Genomic DNA, 10,390 nt, shown 5'->3' with positions numbered 1-10,390 from the left:
AAGTATTTGTTTTGTACTAAAAGGTTGCAGAGATTCGACTTGTTGTAGCAGCTGAAGATATGGTGTCCTTGAACTACACTGATAATAGAACGAGACTGATAATATGTTCATAATCACTGAAACATTTACGCTCAGTCATTGTTTAATGTAGTGCCATGTTTTGATGTCTCACTTGCTGTCATTCAAATGTTACAGATGAACAATGTGTACATATTTAAAAAGTCCTTTAAAGACTGTATGTATTGTAAACATATTTGTCACTAGTTATTTTGCCTTTCTTTGAGGAAAAATTGTGCTCATTTAGCTAAGCAACAATACGTTTCTTCTCGCTTGTTTATTTGTTCCACAGGGCTGAGAAGTCATTATTTTTGCTTTCTTCATGTACAAAAATTTTTGACCTCACTTCATAAAGTTACGGTTGAACCACTGATGGCAGATGGACTATTCTCACAATGTATTTCATACTTTTCTGGACAAATTTAAATAAATATTTGCATGGGTAACACTTTAGAATAAGGTTCCGTTAGTTAATGTTAGTTAACTACTTTCATTAACATGAACTAAGCAAGAACTATCCTTCTACAGCATTTATAAGTCTTAGTTCATGTTAATTTCAACATTTACTAATGCATTATTTAAATCAAAAGTTGTGCTTGTTAACATTAGTTAATGCACTGTGAATTACCATGAACTAACAATGAATAACTGTATTTTCATTAACTAACATTAACGAAGATGAATAAATACAGTAATAAATGTATTATTCATTGTTTGTTCATGTTAATTAATACATTAACAAACATTAACTAATGGAACCTTATTCTAAAGTGTTACCTTTGCATGTTATATAAACAACAAATTGTGGCCAGTGAAAATGCTGAATGGCTAGTAAGTTTCGAAAACCACTAGCCAAAGTGGCTTGTGAGCAAAAAAATTGATGGTAAGCCCTGTGTGTGTGTATATATGTATCTGTATATATATATATATATATATATATATATATATATATATATATATATATATATATATATATATATATATATATATATATATATATATATATATATATATATATATATATATATGTATATGTATGTATATGTGTATGTATATATATATATATGTATATATACGTATATATATACACGTATATATATATATATATATATATACATGTATATATATATATATGTATATATATATATATATATATATATATATATATATATATATATATATATATATATATATATGTATATGTAAATGTAAATATATGGATATATATATATATATATATATATATATATATATATATATATATATGTGTGTGTGTGTGTGTGTGTGTGTGTGTGTGTGTGTGTGTGTGTGTGTGTGTGTGTGTGTGTGTGTGTGTGTGTATATATATATATATATATATATATATATATATATATATATATAGACAACAAATATGTCCATTTGCAAAATAGGCTAGACATTACATTTTACTTATACTTCCAAAAATGTTCTCCAAAAGGACATGATTGGTCCTAAACATTTCTTTTTCCTGATTGTCAAATAAGACATGTTTGTCGGATGAAAGTTCAGGAAATAGCCATTTATGTTTATATAATGACTTTATTATTATTATTATTATTATTATTATTATTATTATTATTATTATTATTATTATTATTATATTACTGCAGCGGCCAGCGCTCAAATAAACACCAGATGGCGCAGCATTACAAACTACTCAGTAAAGGGAAAATAACGCACCGCACAATATAACCAGTATATTCTTAGTCTTTAAAGAGAATTTACTGCACAAAATTAATTTCTTATGTATGCTGGTAAACAGTTTTAACATGGTGCAAAGTTAATTTCATACCGCTATTTTGTAGTTGTGACGGCGCGTTTCTCTGACGCCACTTCCTGTTTAGCTCCTGACGTTCCGGGCGCGGATTTTTGAAAACAACAAAAAGTTGCATTCACGCCATTAAACGGGTGAGTGATTAAACTGTTCTTTGCGACTGTAAAAAATAACATTTAATCAGTATCGTCTTGTTTTCATTACCTAAAATTGAAGAAAAAACAGGTTAAAAAATATAAACTGTAACATTAACGTTATTTTGGGTTTTTTGCTAAACTGGATTACTTAAATATTGTTATATCATGGCCAAATGTTGTATATATGACTGCATTGTTAGGTAGTTTATATTGTAGTAGAGTAGATAAGAGTACTAATATGCAGTAACCTTCCCTGAGTGTGAGCTGTCTAATGTGTTAGTAATAAACTGTCTCTGTTTGGTTTGGATGGTTGTGCACCTCAATATGGCATCTATCAGAGACTATAATGTGGTGGATCAGTTCAACAGCAGACTGCTGGATCAGGCCATGGGAGAAGTGCTCAATGACAGAGTGACAGAGCTCTATCAGGAACAAAGGCACTACATGAAGACCGCCCGGGGTGAGAGATGAACACACATGACTGCTTTCGCTTGCCATAGACTATCAGTGTGACAGTGAATGTGCAAGTGTTATTGTTATGCATTTCAAAAAGATTCTGAAAAATACATTATTTTATGGTGTGTTTAACCTTTGCAACTTGGAAGTTTGTATTTGCTTTGAACACTTTTGTTGTTGTTGTTGTTGTTGTTTTTTATTTATTTATTTTTTATTTTTATTTATTGAGTTATAGACCGTTTAAACTGATTTACAGAAACGTAATAGCCAAATAAAAAGTGCATTAAAATCATACTGATATTCACAATTAGGCCTAGATGTTAAATGCATAATCTAAATTTTAGCACTAAAACTGAACTTGTTTACATGAATCAGTTTAGTGTTGACAACCAGTTCTTCGTGACAAGTTCATTATCACCAAAAAATACCATTTGTTTCAGTATGGTCTGGTCTATATATTTAATTTTTTTACATTTATGCAGACGATTTTATCCAAAGCAACTTACAGTGCATTTAGGCTATACATTATTACTTGTTTTATTTATTTATTTATTTTACCAGTAAAAAAATTATGAAAAATAAATTATATCATAAATTATATCTTTACAACTTGGAAGTTTTTATTTGCTTTGAACACTTTTTTTTTTTTTTTTTTTTAATTTATTGAATTATAATTTTTATCCGTTCATTTGTATAGACCACTTAAACCGGTTTACAGAAACTTAATAGCCAAATAAAAAGTGTATTAAAATCATAATGATATTGACAATTAGGCCTAGATGTTAAATAGATACATAATCATAATTTTAGCACTATAACTGAACTTGTTTTCATGAATCAGTTTTCACTCAGTGTAGACAACTAGTTCATCGTGACATGTTGGCAACTCATTATCACCCAAAAATATCATTTGTTTCAATATGGTCTGGCCTATGTATTAAATTTTTCACATTTCTGCATTTAGCAGACACTTTTATCTAAAGCAACTTACAGTGCATTAACCAGTGCTGGGCGCTATATCTAACGATATGATCATGTGCATCTAGTCAGCAAATCCGGTTCCATGATTCCAGCTATATCACCATCACCTGCTTTCAAATGGAGCAGCATTTAATAGACAGAGCCGTAGATCACTGACTAGCTAGGCTAGGTCAAAACTGTAAAACTACTCAAGTCATACTAATGCATGATTCGTGAGTGAATTGTTCTTTGGAGTCAACGAGTCTGTTGAAATGATTCATTTAAATGGTTTTCTAAAGTCCTTTTTCCAGTCATTTCATGAAGTGTGTTTAACCTACAGCACGAGTGAATCATCAGTGACCTTTTTCATCACATGCTCTTTTGAAGCTAAGCTTCAGAGGACTTCATCTCAGTGAAAACAGGCAGCTCTGTCGTCCTTCTGAAAGATATCCAGTACGTCTCCTGCCAGACTAAAGACGGAGAGTCAACAGGAAGCAGGTGCTGAGGGATTATATATTAAGATGAATTTCTTAATGTTTAACTCATCCTCTCTTTCTGACGTGAGGCTGTATAAAGCCTTGCATCTGCCGACTGAGTGGAATTCTGAGTCTGTTTAGGGGATTCAACACCCAAAAATGAAATCAGGAGTTTGTGTGTTAATAAAACGAAGGTAAATATGTTTTACTCGCCGTTTACCCTCATCCTCTTCAGATTCAGACATGCTTACGTTAACCGGGGTGCTCTGATGCTCGTCTGTGTTGTTATGCGTGACTCATTCAACATATAGATGGGTTGAGCATTGAGCATTTCCAGTTTAGACATATTTTTTTGTCTAAATTGGGCTTATTAAAATTGCAATACTGTCTCTCCACCTGGCAGCCTCGGGGAAACCCATATATTATAGTCCAAAAAAGTTTAGGCTGTTTAAAAGGAGCTGCATAAACAAAACATTATGCTAAACTAGTGATGACCTAGTTTCTCAATTCTCTTATATAAATATAAGATATAAAACTCTTTATGTTTATATCATTTTCCTGTCCTGGATGTATCAAGATTGCATGAGTACATGATGGGATCAAACGAATCAGCCAAGGATGTTTCCCAATGTTTGCACACACAAATTTCATACTGACAAAATGCATGCTGAAAAAAAAAATCTCCAAAATCTTTGCACTGAAAAAGCATGCTGATAAAATTTTTGCTAAAATAAAATAGGCATAATGATAACAAATTTATCAACATAAAATGAAAAAAAAAAAGTTCCCCCAGAAAACCTTGCACTTGAAATGCATGCTGTTAATAACTTGATCAATGAATAAAAATAAAAAAGATATTCCCAGTTCATACTTTAAATGCATGCTGATAATAATTGTATGAAAATAAAAAGTATGATTTTAGTACTAAATAAGTGATTTATTTTCTTAATAAACACTGGAATGAAATGTATTACCTGACCTCATCCAGTAACTGCTCCGTTTCCTCCAGGTTTTTTTGATTGGAGAAGTTTGGCTGTTCTGTGTATACTTTCCCCATTTTCTCTAAAGCTGAAATTCAGATTTGTGTGTGAGTGTTGAACTAAATGTCATGTAATGAGCAATATAAACAGGACAGAAGCACTTAATAAGATCTCTGAGGAATAGATCAGTTCTGTTTAAAGGGGCTCATATCATACTTTTTTAAATTCAGTTTCCTAAAGTCTAAGCAGTGTTTTTATGAACGTCCTACAGTTTTCACTCAGATTAGTTCGTCTGGTGTTTAGGAATTACAGTATCTGTACGGTTTCTTCCTTTTTATATAAATGTGAACCTGGAGCACGAAAGCAGTCGTAGGTCGCTGGGGTGTATTTGTAGAAATAGCCAAAAATACATTGTATTGGTCAAAATTATTGATTTTTCTTTTATGCCAAAAGCCATTAGAATATTAAGTAAAGATCATGTTCCATGAAGATATTTAGTAAATTTCCTACTGAAAATATAATAAAACATTTGTTGTTGTTGTTGTTTTTATTAGTAATATGCACTGCTAAGAACTTGGACAACTTTAACGGTGTTTTTCTCAATAATTCGATTTTTTTGTTTTCTTTGCATCCTCAGATTCCAGATTTTCAAATAGTTGTATCCAGCCCAGCTTTCTTTTTTATTTATTCAGCTTTCAGATGACATATAAATCTCATTATTACTGGTTTTGTGGTCTAGGGTCACATATTTCTGGACACCAATAGGTGCTTTTGACATGTTCCTTAAACTTAAATATTTATTATATGACCCTATCTACAAGATCCAAAACTTCTCTGTCACTTTATGTTTTCGTGATGCAGAAGTTTGGTCCTGATGGCGTTTTCCTTTTGTCTTTTCCCATGACTGTTTTTCCTTCTTCCTCCTCTATAAATGCATATCATAAACAGCAACCCATTTCATATCAATTCTGCAACACACAAATTCGTGTTGTAAACTCAAAAGACTTACAAAGTAGTCAGCCATGAAGAATTCAGCTTTGTTTTCATCCACTGTAGCGCTGACGTCCTGGACCAGTGAATGAATGTCCTTCTCCACATTTACTTTGCATACGGCCTGCTCAATCTGTTTATGACTCAAATGCAAATCCACCAGTAAGACTGACCTAAACGTCAGTTTAATCGCTTTAAGAAAAGCTTAAATAAAATACTTCATTGCTAGGTTTAAATGAATCTTCACTAATCAGCTAGTTTCTTTTTTCTCATTAAATTTAAAATACTTAAAATGTTGCCTTTTAAGGTTGAATCTGAATAAGGTGTGTTGCAGAAACTTCTTTAAGAATTCAAGGCGAAAGAAATCTGTCAGTGTAGCTTTTATTTTATTGTATGTATACACACATATATAAATAAGTTATAAAATTATTAATATAATGATTCAGTCATGTTAATATTTAGTAGAATACATCTATTTAAGTTACACAAATTGTATTACACTTATTGAATTAACTTTATTTAACATATTATAAAATAAAGCTTTATTGGCATCAATGGTTCCACAAAAAACCATTACCATCCACAAAACCTTTTCATTGCACAAACGGTTCTTTACAGTGAAAAAAGGTTCTTTAGATTATTAAAGTGTTCTTCACACTAGGAAAAAAAAATGTCTCTTTTAAGAACTGTGAACTGAAAGGTTCTTTGTGGAACCAAAACTGTTTCCTCTGTGGCATCGCTGTGAAAAATATCTCCTTTGGAAGAGTACAACACCATAGTTAAGGAGCAGGTTTATTTCTACAATACTTAAATTTGCTCTAAAGCCTTCAAAACTGTCTAAATATTAAAGAATTATACCCATTTTAAAATGTTTAATATGTATTCAAATAGACAATATTGAAGCCAAATATTTATTTATCTTTATATTAAAAATGTAAAAAAATAAGAGTGGAGCTTTTGCTAAATTATTATTGTGGTTGTTGTTTGATTGATTTATTTATTGGAATTTCTTTAAAGTATGTTGTTGGATGTGCTGGCCCTCCATGTTGGTGTTAAAATTTCCTCATCAGCTCACAAAAATACCTGTTAATTGCTTTTCCCTATAGCCAGTTAACCATCATATTTATCTTTTGTTTTTCCTTCTCTGTACAGATTTGCATATTTTTCTCAAGCTGAAGAGAGCTTCATGTTCTCTTGTCAACCCATCAGCTTCTTTTTAAGCTGTAAAAGCACATTTCTGCTCATAATGTATCCTCCTCATGGCAAAACAAGATCCAAGAGTACTTTTGAATCTCACTTTAATATAGGGTTTTCTGGTCAAATCTCTCAGAAATAGATAAACATTCTAGCTGTACCTTTACTTACCTCAATTTGTTCAGTCCAGTTTGTAAGAACAAGTATATGCCTTATATAAATACACAGCAACCCACATTAATAATAAAAAGAGGCTGATCCAGTGCAGCATCGTACCGGTGGGAATCTGCTGAGGCGTACGTTTCATCTGATATGAAGGACCACGCACAATATGTGGAGCTTTGGAGAGGAAAAGCTGTCAGTGAGTTAGCAAGGAAAGTGCATCAAATATGAACCTGCACTGCTGACACGGATAACATGACGTGAAAAATTAGGTCTTGTTTTCCAGTTACACTACATGAAAAGCAACACTAGATAAGTTACAGTAAGTATTGTTTTGTGAATATGTATTTTTTAATATGAGTTAATTTTGTTTTGCGCTTGTTTTTTTTCCTTTATACTTGAAACAAGAGGAAAAAACTGTCATTGCATTAAGACAAAACAGACTATAAAGATATGAGATCTAATATCTTATGAGTTTTTGCTTTACATGTAAATTCAGCTGTTTAAGAGATTTTTAAATATTTCACTTATAATTATCATATTTTAGCTATAATATTATCACATATAATATTTGTACTTAAAATATATATAAATAAAAATATATCATAAATTCCTTCTACTTCATTTTCTTTCTTTTTTTTTTAGACAGTGACGTTTGCTCCAAAAAAAAAGGAAATATTAGAAATATTAGAATAAAAATATTTTGGATATTAATCATGCAATCCTCATAAAATAAACTGAAAAATATATATATATATATAATATCTGAAAGTATATTAGTGTATATTTCTTCACAAAGTTAGAGCACAGATTGATTTTGGGACTAAAAAGCTTTTTTTTATTTTATTTTTTTATGACGATATAGCACCCATTGTTTTTTGTTTTTGTTTTTTTGTTTTGTTTTTTATAATATTTTAATTTATATTATATGTAGCTTGAACTACCGGGTTTGAATTTTTCAGCCAAGTGTTGTCAAGTTAACAGCAAAGTCCAGACTCTTAGATGATTATAATAAGCAAATCTGCCAAGTGTTTTATGGAGAGATATTGTGAAGCAGATGTCAACACTATTAACACATCTGTACACCATTATGCTCTACAACAAATATCAAGTTAAAAGTTGAATTGTTTTGACAGTAGAGTTAAGAGAATGAAATGGCTGCTCAGCGCGTCTTCATCTTTACACCGGTCATACTTTAACTCTGCAGATCAAACTCTGACCCTGTCTGTTCCTGAAGAATGCATGCAGGGATCACCTGTGTGCCTGTGCAAGATTACAGCATCATTAACCCTCCATAAAACCAGAGGAGTGACCGAATGCAGCTTCTGTCTTTGCTATAGCAATCAATGTTTCTCTTTTGTCTGGTGGTTTAAGATTTGTCTCGATGTTTCCAGCAGAGAGTACTATTGTAAACAACCATTCAAACATTAGTTCTTCCCCCACATTTCAGAATCATAGTTAATCAATAAAATCTGAGATAACAAAAATGAAAGTATGTGCTTTTAAAAATAATTATTTCGAAATATGGTTTTTGCAATGATTCCACTTTATAATCATTTTGGCTTGCTTTCAGTAAACCATCTTTAAAGGAACAGTTCACCAGAAATGAACATTTGCCAAAAATGTACTCACTCTGAGTCTGAGGTCGTCCAAGGTGCAGATGAGTTTGTTTCTTCATCAGAATAGCTTTGGAGAAATGTAGCATTACACTATCACTTGCTCAACACCCTCTACAGTGAATGGGTGCCGTCAGAATAAACAGCTGATAAAAAAAATTAAAAAGAAAAACTCTTGTCGTCTTGTGAAATGAAAAGCTTCATAAGTAAATGTTCCTTTTTTTTCTTTTTCTTTTTTTGGTTTGTTAGTCCTCTAAAGGAAGTTTAAAATGATATAGAGACCAACATTTCCATATAATTATTTACATTTATATATTTTGAGCTTTGATTTTTCTGTATGTTTCGTATTTCATAATCATATTTGCTATCTGTGTGTGCAATAAAAGATGATGTGTGTAAATACTAAATAATGTAAAAAACCAAGTGGATCAGAGCGAGCACCACAACACTCTTGTAGCCAATCAGCAATCAGGGCCGGGTTTGTTTTTGTCACAGAACCAAGATAACTGATAGTTTTCATTCTTATTGTTTGTCTAGAGCAGGGGCCTGTACCATGAAGCTGGATTAGCTGGCTAGCTAGGTAAGTTTCAGGTTTGTTTGCACCAATCCTGGGTTTTAGGTACCATGTAAGCGGAGTGTTCTAGGTCAGAGATCTCATACTGAATTTGGACCAATCAGATGTGAGAGAAGTGACACATGTCTGACACAAAGTCACTCCTATCTGGCTCCAAATTAAAGGTCATTAATGCAACAAAAAAATAAAAATAAATAATATATATATAGAAGAAGTCTGGCTTTAATTATAATTAGTGAGTCATGATTTATATAATTATTCTGATTCATATTATTATGATTATTAATCTTTAACACACAAGCAAATTTAGTTTAACAGTAATTATAAATCATTTATTTAATATAAATATTAATGTATACAGATCATGTAATATAAATAAGCTGTAATATCAAAAGATAAATAAATCTGCCCTTACATGTTCGAGTATCACTATATATTTTCAATTGTATAAACTAAGTTATCAAGTTTCACTTATGATAGATCAAGATTATTTATTTGATTTGTCCTCCTTCATTTTTCATATGACGTTTAAATTTCTCATATTCTTCAATCTCTTAACCTTTAGCAAAACCTTTCGTTTTGAATCTCGCGAGAAGTAAATCAAACTTGCTTTGTGTTGCAAGGCTCGTGATTGGCTGTTCACCAGTGATGTCACACATTCATGTGCATGTGCTCCACGAACAAAGAAAGTTGATGAACAGCATCCTGGTACCAGCAAAGCCGGATTGGAGAGGTTTGGTTTTATTGACTCAAAACTAATCCTGAAACTCTGAATTTGTTAAACTGCCATCATGGTACAGGCCCCTGGTCTGCTAGCATCTAATAAGGAACTCTTGTGATATCTTTGCTTTTTGTTTTCGGTTCTGCTTTTTCCACATCTTGTCGCGTGGAACTCATGAAACTGCATTTGCGAGTCAATGGGGAGTCGACTTCAAAAGAGTCGATTCATCGACTCTGAAAAGATGTAGTGTCGGAATCGATTATAGCACTGAC

The 10,390-nt window shown here is 31.6% G+C and overlaps 1 long non-coding RNA gene across 3 annotated transcripts; it reads left to right on the top strand.

Moving 5' to 3' along the window:
- Positions 1–1,782: 1,782 nt before the first annotated feature.
- On the top strand, positions 1,783–7,764 carry LOC113108268 (uncharacterized). Of its 3 annotated transcripts, XR_003292768.1 has the most exons (5): positions 1,783–1,986; positions 2,328–2,449; positions 3,746–3,903; positions 7,004–7,099; positions 7,274–7,764. It is a non-coding gene; the product is annotated as an uncharacterized LOC113108268 (long non-coding RNA). The 3 variants fall into 3 exon arrangements; XR_003292767.1 differs by having other exon boundaries at positions 1,789–1,986; positions 7,004–7,764; XR_003292766.1 differs by lacking the exons at positions 7,004–7,099; positions 7,274–7,764 and having other exon boundaries at positions 1,795–1,986; positions 3,746–5,332.
- The last annotated feature ends 2,626 nt before the right edge of the window (positions 7,765–10,390 follow it).

The sequence above is a fragment of the Carassius auratus genome, chromosome 9 (assembly GCF_003368295.1).
Source record: "Carassius auratus strain Wakin chromosome 9, ASM336829v1, whole genome shotgun sequence".
Taxonomy (NCBI): domain Eukaryota; kingdom Metazoa; phylum Chordata; class Actinopteri; order Cypriniformes; family Cyprinidae; genus Carassius; species Carassius auratus.
This window is presented reverse-complemented; position numbering and strand designations above follow the sequence as displayed.